This window comes from Pleurodeles waltl, chromosome 10 (assembly GCF_031143425.1).
Source record: "Pleurodeles waltl isolate 20211129_DDA chromosome 10, aPleWal1.hap1.20221129, whole genome shotgun sequence".
In the NCBI taxonomy this organism is placed as follows: Eukaryota; Metazoa; Chordata; class Amphibia; order Caudata; family Salamandridae; genus Pleurodeles; species Pleurodeles waltl.
The window spans coordinates 1,084,507,291-1,084,519,517 of record NC_090449.1 but is presented as its reverse complement, the minus strand read 5'-3'; the positions used below and the strand labels follow the sequence as shown (position 1 = coordinate 1,084,519,517).

The following is a 12,227-nucleotide window of genomic DNA, read 5'->3' as shown; positions in this document are numbered from 1 at the left end:
CTTGAACCTTGTCTTTCCACACTACATGAGTATGTACTTGAACACGATTATCTGCACACATTATCGCCCTGGGGGTTTGAACATCCCAATAACCACATTCATTCGCTGTGGAAACATGAACATCACTGTAATAACTTACTATCTGTATGGGGACTTAGAAATTAATACCTTCACACACCCCGCTGTGGGGACTTAACATTCCTATAATTACCACCATCATCATTTTCTTTACTCTCTCAATATGGGGACTCAAGCATTGTTGTTACACACTATTTTGGCGGCGACTTATACACCAGCTTCTCCACACACTATCTCTGTGGGTACTTGAACATCCCGATAGTTAAACACTATCTTGGTGGGGTCTTGGACATCATTACCTCACACTATTTCTGTAAGGACCTGAACACTCCTATAATCAAACACTATCTCTGTGTGGACAGGGATTTAATTATCTTCCCACTGTACCTCTCTGGGTACTTTTGTCATGGCTGTAGACTTCATCTCTGTAGAGACAATTACTAACACCAGAGTCACATACCACCTCTGTGGTCATCATCACACAACATCCCAATGCAGTGACTACATACAATCTCTCTGGGCATCTTCACACAACATCCCTATGCAGACATTACCATTACCAGCATTCCAAGGGAGATGTGGTATAATTTCTACTTTGACAGAAATGCAAACAACAAATCAACCTGTGGGGTTTCCTTGACCATATTGCTTGATTCCAACTGTTAATTTAATTTCTCTTATCTCCTAAGATTTTGAACACTAACCAATGGGTTAAGTGCAGTTTTAAGTGCCTTTCTCTAATCATTATATGATATTTTCTGACACATTACTTGCATAATACATCTTTTGGGTACCTCTATAACATGTGCAGCAATTCATATATGGCTAGATTATGACATTATTTGTGCATATTGCTGGCAAAATAAACACTTAGCCATGCGCCTTTGCGTGCATTCAGTCACAAATGGTAATAATAGAGTAGGTCCTCACAAGGATGGTAGCACATGTTCAAGTCCCCATAAATATGGTTGTGTGTGCATGATTAAATAACAACACATATTTGCAAATTTGAAGCAGGATCCTGAATCATGAATTTTTTCTTAATATTTTTCTGTTCTTAGAATATTTTAAAAACAATAGGAAAGGGTAGTCCCCACAAGGCAGGTATTCCCACATAGTCCTCAAAAGGATGGTAACGTGTGTGTTTGTGTGTGTGGCCTTAATTATCTACAGACACAAAATACACAACCTATGCCCTTACACACCCCATCATTACCAACAGACATCAAAATACACAACCTGCACCCTTACACACCCCACCCTTACCTACAGACACAAAACACATAACCTGCGACATTACACACCCGTCCATACCTACAGACACAAAACACACAACCTGCACCCTTACACACCCTCTCCTTAGGTACAGACACAAAACACACAACCTGCACCCTTACACACCCCATCCTTATCTACAGACACAAAATACACAACCTGTGCCCTTACACACCCATCCTTACCTACAGACACAAAACACACAACATGCTCCCTTACACACCCCATCCTTACTTATCTACAGACACAGAATACACAACCTGCACGCTAACCCACTCCATTGTTGCCGACAGACACAAAACACATAACCTGCAACATTACACACCTGTCCTTACCTACAGACACAAAACACACAACATGCGCCCTTACACACCCAATCCTTATCTACAGACACAAAATACACAACCTGTACCCTTACACACCCGTCCTTACCTACAGACACAAAACACACAACCTGCTCCCTTACACACCCCATCCTTACTTATCTACAGACACAGAATACAACCTGCGCGCTAACCCACTCCATCGTTACCTACAGACACAAAACACATAACCTGCAGCATTACACACCCGTCCTTACCTACAGACACATCAAACTCCAGCCTGTCATGAGATCGAGCTTCCAAAAGGACCTCAAGCTCAGCCAGAGCCATGGATCAGGCTCGAGCCTGGCTGGAGGTCTCAGAGGCTGGTTCACCTCTAGACTTCCCACTCTCTGACTTATATCATCACACAAGCTCTGCCAACACCAGGCAAATAGTGTCATAGTGTGAAACTTACAGACACAAAACACGCAACCTGCGCCCTTACACATCCGTCCTTACCTACAGACACACAACACACAACCTAACCCCTTACACACCCTTTCCTTATCTACAGACACACAACACACAACCTGCGCCCTTACACACCTGTCCTTACCTACAGACACAAAACACAAAACCTGTGCCCTTACACACCACATCCTTACTGATCTACAGACACAAAACACACAACCTGCTCCCTTACACACTCGTCCTTACCTAAAGACACAAAACACACAACCTGCGCCCTTACACACCCGTCCTTATGTACAGTCGCGCAACACACAACCTGCGCCCGTACACACCCCATCCTTACCTACAGACACAAAACACACAACCTGCACCCTTACACACCGTCTCCTTACCTACATTCACAAAACACAACCTGCACCCAAACACATCCCATCCTTACCTACAGACACAAAACACACAACCTGCGCCCTTACACACCCGTCCATATCTACCGACACAAGACACACAACCTGCTCCCTTACACACCCCATCCTTACTTAGCTATAGACACAAAATACACAACCTATGCCCTTACACACCCGTCCTTACCAACAGACACAAAACACATAACCTGCGACATTACACACCCATCCATACCTACAGACACAAAACACACAACCTGTGCCCTTACACACCCTCTCCTTAGCTATAAACACAAAACACACAACCTGCTCCCTTACACACCCTATCCTTACTTATCTACAGACACAAAATACACAACCTGCGCCCTTACACACCCAATCCTTACCTACAGACACAAAACACACAACCAGCACCCTTACACACCCATCCTTACTTATCTGCAGAAACAAAACACACAACCTGCACCCTTAAACACCCCATCCTTACGCCCTTACACAGCTCACCCTTACTTATCTACAGGTCACAAAACACACAATTTGCCCCCTTACACACCCATCCTTACCTACAGACACAATTCACACAACCTGTGCCCTTAGACACCCCATCCTTACCTACAGGCACAAAACACACAACCTGCACCCTCACACACCCTCCCCTTACCTACAGACACAAAACACACAACCTGCGCCCTTACACTTTCCATCCTTACTTAGCTACAGACACAAAACACACAACCTGTACCCTTACACACTCCATCCTTACTTAGCTAGAGACGCAGACAAGCAACCTGTGCCCTTACACATCCCATCCTTACTTATCTACACACACAAAACACACAACCTGCACTCTTACACACCCCATCCTTACATCCAGACACAAAACACACAACGTGCGCACTTACACACCCTATCTTTAGACTTTTCATCCTTGGCGTGGTCTCCCCCAACTTTTTGCCCCTGTTTCCCAGGTTGTTGGTATGTGCTGGATTCTGTTTTTGCTGTTTTTGTTACTCTGGGCACTTTACCACTGCTATCCAGTGCTAAAGTGCAAGTGTTCCTATATAAAATGTGTATGTAATTGGCTTTCCATGACTGGCATATTTGATTTACTGGTAAGTCCCTAGTACAGTGCACTAGAGGTGCCAGGGCCTGTAAATCAAATGCTACTAGTGGACCTGCAGCACTGGCTGTGCCACCCACATTAGTAGCCCTGTAAACCTGGCTCAGACCTGCCACTGCAGTGTCTGTGTGTGCAAATATTTACTTCCAATTCGACTTGGCAAGTGTACCCACTTGCCAGGCCTAAACCTTCCCTTTTCTTACATGTAAGACATCCCTAAGGTAAGCCCTAGGTAGCCCCATGGGCAGGGTGCAGTGTATGTTTAAGGTAGGACATATACTAATGTGTTTTATATGTCCCGACAGTGAAATACTGCCAAATTCGTTTTTCACTGTTGCAAGGCCTGTCTCTCTCATAGGTTAACATGGGGTCTACCTTTAAAAATGATTAAAATGTAGATTCCCTTTGGGAGCAGATAGACATCTGGAGTTTGGTGTCTCTGAGCTCAAAATTTAAAAATACATCTTTTAGTAAAGTTGGTTTTAAGATTGTTTGTTTGAAAATGCCACTTTTAGAGAGTGAACATTTTCTTGCTTAAACCATTATGCGACTCTGCCTGTTTGTTGATTCCCTATTTGGGTCAGTTTGACAGTTGGGCTGTTTGCACCTCTCTCTAGACAGTGACACAAAGGGCGCTGGGGGGGTAGCCTGCATAGCCTAATGAGCATCTGTGCTGGTATGGAGGGGAGGAGTGGTCACTTACACCTGAAAGGGCTGTGCCTGCCCTCACACAATGCAGTCTCCAACCCCCTGGTGTGTGTCTGGGGCCTGGCCTGGGCAAGGCAGGATCTCACAAACAAGAGAGACTTTCCTTTGAAGTAAGCCTACTTCAAAGGCCAAAATGGGTATAAGAAGGGCACTTAAAAACACAGACTTTAGATCACTTCTGGAAATCAAGACAAAACTCTGCCTAGGAGAAGAGCTGAAGAGCTGAGCTGAGGAGAAGTGCTGCCCTGTCTGTGATTGTGCTTTGTGGAGCTATCCTGTAGTTGCTGCTTCTGCTTGTGAAAGGGGACAAAGACTGGAATTTGTTGTGCATTCCTGCTTGTGAAGAAACCTCCAAGGGCTTGTCCTGAGCTTGCCTCCTGTTGTTGAAGTCTCAGGGCCATCAAAGACTTCTCCTGCCAGCACCTGGACTCTCTGTTGAGACTCCTGCCCTGCCAAGTGGTGCCCTATCCAGTTCCTGGGGCCTTGGAAGGTGAAGTTGGCAGACCAAGACTGAAAATCCACACACAGACCGCTGTGCGGGAAAAATATTGACGCACCCTCCGAGACGTGTCTGAAAAACTGTACGCCACTGGCTTCGCTGCAGAAATCGATGCTCCACCGGCATAGCAGCAGGAAAATCGCCGCACGTAGCTGAAGAAACGATGCGCAATACCCGCTGACGGAGGCTGATAACGTCGCAACCCACATAGCGCGGCTTTGCTGATACCGTGCAGCAGGAGTTTTGAAGCAAACCTTGCTGGGCGTGGAAAAACGCCGCAATGCCTGCGCGGACCGACTGCTTGCCCGGATCGACGCATCGCTCTCCTGCTGAGAAGAAAACCGATGCACGCCGACCGGCGAAGGAGAAACGACGCACAGTCTCGCTTGTGGGTGAGAAATCGACGCATCGCTAACGTTTTTCGATGCACACTCACCCGTGCGTGTTATTCTGATGTTACCCGGGTACCTTTCAACGCTAACAGTGTTTTTACTGGTTACTAAAGGATTTAAGACTCTTTTGCTTTTAAAGTTAATAACTTGACTTGTGTATGTTGGATTTTTGTTGTTTTGGTCTTGTTTTGTTTAGATAAATATTTCCTATTTTTCTAAACCTGTGTTTTGTCATTTTGTAGTGATTTCACTAAGTTACTGTGTGTGTTGGTAAAAATACTTTACACCTAGACTCTGAAGTTAAGCCTGCCTGCTTGTGCCAAGCTACAAAGGGGGTGAGCGGGTGTTAACCGCGGGTGATTCTCCTTTACCCTGACTAGAGTGAGGGTCCTTGCTTGGATATGGGGTACCCTGACTGCCAACCAAAGACCCCATTTCTAACACCATCCTTACATATATACAGACACAAAAAACACAAACTGCGCCCTTACACACCCGATCCTTACCTACAGACACAAAACACAGAACATGCACCCCCACACACCCTCTCCTTAGCTATGGACACAAAGCACACAAAGTACACCCTTACACACCCTCTCCTTACTTATTTGCAGACACAAAACACACAACCTGCTCTCTTACACATCCCATCCTTACTTATTAAACAGACACAAAACACACAACCTGTGACCTTACACACCCTCTACTTAGCTAGAAACACAAAATACACAACCTGCACCCTTACACAACCCGTCCTTACTTATCTAAAGACAGAAAACACACAACTTGCGCCCTTACACACGACATCCTTACCTACAGACAAAAAACACACAACCTGCACCCTTAGACAGCCCATCCTTACGTACAGACACAAAACACACAAGCTGCGCCCTTACACACCCCATCCTTAACTACAGACACAAAACACACAACCTTTGCCCTTACACACCCCATCCTTACGCCCTTACACACCCTATCCTTAATTATGTAGAGACACAAAACACGCAACCTGCGCCCTTACACACTCTCTCCTTACTTACCTACAGACACAACACACACAACCTGCACACCTACACTCCCCATCCTTACTAATCTATAGACACAATACACACAACCTGCGCCTGTACACACCCTCACCTTATCTACAGATACAAAACACACAACATGTGCCCTTACAAACCCGTCCTTACGTAAAGACACAAAGCACATAACCTGTGTCATACACATCCCATCCTTACTTATCTACAGTCAGAAAACACACAATCTGCACACTTACACACCCCTCTCCTTACCTACAGACTCAAAACACACAGCCTGGGCCCTTACACACCCCATCCTTACCTAGAGACACAAAATACAAAACCTGCACCCTTCCACACCCTCTACTTACTTTCGGACACAAAACACACAACTTGCGCCCTTACACACCCTCTCCTTACTTATATACGGACACAAAACACACAATCAGCGCCCTTACACACCCCATCCTTACCTACAGACGCAAAACACACACCACATCCTTACTTATCAACAGACACAAAACACACAACCTGCGCCCTTACACACCCTCTCCTTACTTATATACGGACACAAAACACACAATCAGCGCCCTTACACACCCTATTCTTACATACCACACAAAACACACAACCTGCGCCCTTACACATCCCATCCTTACTTATCTACAGAAACAAAACACACAACATGCACCCTTACAAACCCTCTCCTTAGCTACAGATACAAAACACACAACCTGCGCCCTTACACACTCTCTCTCTAGCAACAAACACAAAACACGCAACCTACGACCTTACACACCCTCTCCCAACTTATACACAGACACAAAACACACAACTTGCGCATGTTCACACCCCATCCTTACACAAAACACACAAAACATGGAACAAGCACCCTTAAACACCCCATCCTTAGTTATCTACAGACACACAAAACATGGAACAAGCACCCTTACGCACCCCATCCTCACTTATCTACAGACACAAAACACACAACCTGCGCCCTTACACACGCGATCCTTACTTATCTACAGACACAAAACACACAACCTCCGCCCTTACACACCCCTCTCTTTACCTACAGACACAAAACACACAACCTGTGCCCTTAACAACCCCATCCTTACCTATAGACACAAACACACAACCTGGAATCTTACAGACCCTCATCCGTATCTACAGACACAAAACATCTAACCTGCCTCCTTACACACCCCATCGTTACCTACAGACACAAAACACAACCTGCACCCCTACACACCCCATTCTTACTTAGCTGCAGACACAAAAACACACATCCTGCGCCCTTACACACCCCATCCTTACCTACCACAGAAAACACACAACCTGTGCCCTTACACACCCTGTCCTTACTCATCTACAGACACAAAACACACAACCTGCGCCCTTACACACCCTCTCCTTAGCTACAGACACAAAACACACAACCTGTGCCCTTACACACCCCATCCTTACTTATCTACAGACACAAAACAAACAACCTGCGCCCTTACACACCCCTCTCCTTACCTTCAGACACAAAACCCACAACATGCGCCCATAGACACCCCATCCTTATCTACAGACACAGAACACAAAACCTGCGCCCTTACACACCCTCTCCTTAGCTACGGACACAAAACACACAACCTGTGCCCTCACACACCTTCTCCTTAGCTATGGACATAAAACACAACCTTCTCCCTTACACACTCCATCCCTACCTACAGACACAAAAACACAAACTGCGCCTTTACACACCTTCTACTTACCTTCAGACACAAAACACACAACCTGCACCCTTACACACCCACTACTTACTTACCTACAGACACAAAACACACAACCTGCGCCCTTATACACCCCTCACCTTATCTACAGACACAAAACAAACAACCTGCGCCCTTACACACCCGTCCCTACCTAAAGACACAAAACACACAACCTGCGCCCTACACACCCCATCCTTACTTATCTACAGACACAAAACACACAACCTGCACTCTTACACACCCCTCTCCTTACCTACAGACACAATCACACAACCTGCACCCTTACACATCCCACCCTTACCTACAGGCACAAAATACATAACCAGCGCCCTTATACACCCTTTCCTTACTTATCTAAAGACACAAAACACACAACCTGCGCCTTTACACACCCCATCCTTACCAACAGACACAAAACACACTCCATGCACCCTTACACATCCCATCCTTACTATTCTATAGACACAAAACACACAACCTGAACCCTTACACACCCCTCACCTTATCTACAGACACAAAACACACAAACTACGCCCTTATACACCTGTCCTTACCTAAAAGACACAAAACACTTAACCTGCGCCCTACACACCCCATCCTGAATTATTTACAGACACAAAACTCACACCCTGCACCCTTACACACCCCTCTCCTTACCTACAGACACAAAACACACAACCTGCGCCCTTACACACCTCATCCTTACCTACAGACACAAACCACACAACCTGCGCCCTCACAAACCCTCTCCTTAGCTACAGACACAAAACACACAACGTGTGCCCTTACACACCCTCTCCTTACTTACCTACAGACACAAAACACACAACCTGCGCCCTTACACACCTCTCACTTTATCTACAGACACAAAACAAACAACCTGCGCACTTACACACCTGTCCCTACCTAAAGACACAAAACACACAACCTGCGCCCTACATACCCCATCCTTACTTATCTACAGACACAAAACACACAACCTGCACCCTTACACACCCCTCTCCTTACCTACAGACACAAATCACACAACCTGCACCCTTACACACCCCATCCTTACCTACAGGCACAAAATACACAACCAGGGCCCTTATACACCCTCTACTTACCTTCAGACACAAAACACACAACCTGCGCCCTTATACACCCTTTCCTTACTTATCTAAAGACCCAAAACTCACAACCTGAGCCCTTACACACTCCTCAACCTTATCTACAGACACAAAACACACAACATACGCCCTTACACACCCGTCCTTACCTAAAGACACAAAACACTCAACCTGCGCCCTAGGCACCCCATCCTTAATTATCTACAGACACAAAACACATACCCTGCACCCTTACACACCCCTCTCCTTACCTACAGACACAAAACACACAACCTGCGCCCTTACACACCTCATCCTTACCTACAGACACAAAACACACAACCTGCGCCCTTACACACCTCATCCTTACCTACAGACACAAAATACACAACCTGCACACTTACACACCCTCGATTTACCTTCAGACACAAAACACACAATCTGCATCCTTTCACACCCTCTCCTTACTTACCTACAGACGCAAACACACCACCTGCGCCCTCACACACCCCATCCTTACCTACAGACACAAAACACAGAACCTGCACCCTTACACACCCTCTCCTTAGCTACAGGCACAAAGCACACAACCTGTTACCTTACACACCCCTCTCCTTACCTACAGACACAAAACACACAACCAGCACCCCTACAGAACCCATCCTTACCTACAGACACAAAACACACAACCTGCACCCTTACACACCCTATCCTTACCTACAGACACAAAACACACAACCTGTGCCCTTACACACCCTCTCCTTAGCTACAGGCACAAAACATACAACCTGTTCCCTTACACACCCCTCTCCTTACCTACAGACACAAAACACACATCCTGCGCCCTTAAACATCCTTCATCCTTTCCTTAGCTACAGATACAAAACCCACAACCTGTGCCCTTACACACTTTCTCTTTAGCTATGGACATAAAACACACAACCTGCGCCCTTACGCACTCCATCCTTACTTATCTACAGACACAAAAAACACAACCTGCCCCCTTACACACCCTTCTCCTTACCTACAGACACAAACACACAACCTGGGACCTTACACACCCTCAGCCTTATCTACAGACACAAAACATCTAACTTGCGTCCTTACAGACCCCATCCTTACTTATCTACAGACACAAAACACACAACCTGCGCCCTTACACACCCCATCCTTACCTACCACACAAAACACACAACCTGCGCCATTACACACCCCATCCTAACTTACCTACAAACACAAAACACATAACCTGTGCCCTTACACACCCCATCCTTACTTAGCTACAGAAAAAAACACACAACTTGCACCCTTACACACCCTCTCCTTAGCAACAGACACAAAACACGCAACCTGCGCCATTACACACCCCATCCTTACTTATCTGCAGACACAAAACACACAAGCGGCGCCCATACACACTCTCTCCTTACTTACCTACAGACACAAAACACACAACCTGCGCCCTTACACACCCCGGTAGTTACTTTACTTCCAGTACGCTCCAGACTTCTCAACTCCGCACAGCTGAGATTGTTGTGCTGTTGTGGTGCAGCCTCCCCATCCTGCTCCGAAGATACAGACACACACACTGTGCCCCCCACCCATGTGCAGTGCAGACAGAGAGGCCCCCCTCCCCACACTGTGCCTCCTCTGAACATACTGTTGTGCAGCCCCCTCCTCACCGGAGCAGTGTGGACACACACACACACACACACACTGTGCCTCCTCTGAACATACTGTTGTGCAGCCCCCTCCTCACCGGTGCAGTGTGGACAAACACACACACACACACACTGTGCCTCCTCTGAACATAGTGTTGTGCAGCCCTCTCCTCACCGGAGCAGTGTGGACACACACACACACACACACACACACACTGTGCCTCCTCTGAACATACTGTTGTGCAGCCCCCTCCTCACCGGTGCAGTGTGGACAAACACACACACACACACACACTGTGCCTCCTCTGAACATAGTGTTGTGCAGCCCCCTCCTCTCCGGTGCAGTGTGGACAAACACACACACACACACACACACACACACACTGTGCCTCCTCTGAACATAGTGTTGTGCAGCCCTCTCCTCACCGGAGCAGTGTGGACACACACACACACACACACTGTGCCTCCTCTGAACATACTGTTGTGCAGCCCCCTCCTCACCGGTGCAGTGTGGACAAACACACACACACACACACACTGTGCCTCCTCTGAACATAGTGTTGTGCAGCCCCCTCCTCTCCGGTGCAGTGTGGACACACACACACACACACACACTGTGCCTCCTCTGAACATACTGTTGTGCAGTCCCCTCCTCACCGGTGCAGTGTGGGGACACACACTCTGTGCCTCCCATGTCCTTGACTGATTGCCCCCCACTTCCAGTGCGCCCACAATCTCAGCCCCCCACCTTGTTGCGCCGCCGGCCCTCACCTGTGCACAGGACACACTCTTTCAGCGCCTAGAAGGCTCCAGCGCTCTCTGCTCTGCCCAGGCTCCAGGCAGCGCTTCACCGGCCCAGCCCCGCCTCGTGCTCCGTCTCTCACACAACCAGCCACTTGTCACAGAGGCTATTTATAGTGACACGTGACCTGCTCACACCCACACTCAGCAGTGCCAGGCCTGCTGGGCTTCGAGGCACTAGAATCTCTCAGAGCGCTGTGCACTGCACACCACCAGTGTGGAGGAAACAGAAGTACCTTTCATGAACAAGGCTCTAAACCTCTGGTACTCCCTGCCCGCCCCCCTTTCAAATAGAGCCCCCCCAACACAAAGAGTACAGAAGGGCACCAGGAGTACTGCTTGAAATGGATAAAATAGAAGTACCGGCGCCCTGTACCAGAGTACCTACTTCCTTCTGAGAAGTACCAGTACTCTCCTATTGAAAGTACTACAGCTCTGCTGAGAAGAGCAGGTGCCCCATACCGTAGTATCTGCTTACTTCTGAGAAGTACTGGTATTCTCCTATTAAATGTACCGCAACTCTGCTGAGAAGTGCATGTGCCCTGTAACAGAGTATCAGCTTATTTCCGAGAAGCATTGTTACTCTCATTTTAAAAGTATTCAGAAGTGCAAGTGCCCTGTACTAGAGTATCTGCATACT

At 47.2% G+C, this 12,227-nt stretch overlaps 1 protein-coding gene across 3 annotated transcripts in view; it reads right to left on the bottom strand.

The window, feature by feature from the left end:
* The window catches only part of LOC138262284 (NXPE family member 4-like), a 505,255-nt gene extending 493,589 nt beyond the window's left edge, over positions 1–11,666 (bottom strand). Inside the window, exon 1 of one of the 3 annotated variants that reach the window (XM_069212184.1) lies at positions 11,558–11,666. The gene's annotated coding sequence lies outside the window, so the exon portion shown is untranslated. The remainder of the gene's footprint in view (positions 1–11,557) is intronic. The other 2 variants (XM_069212182.1, XM_069212183.1) reach the window with 2 other exon arrangements.
* Positions 11,667–12,227: the final 561 nt, after the last annotated feature.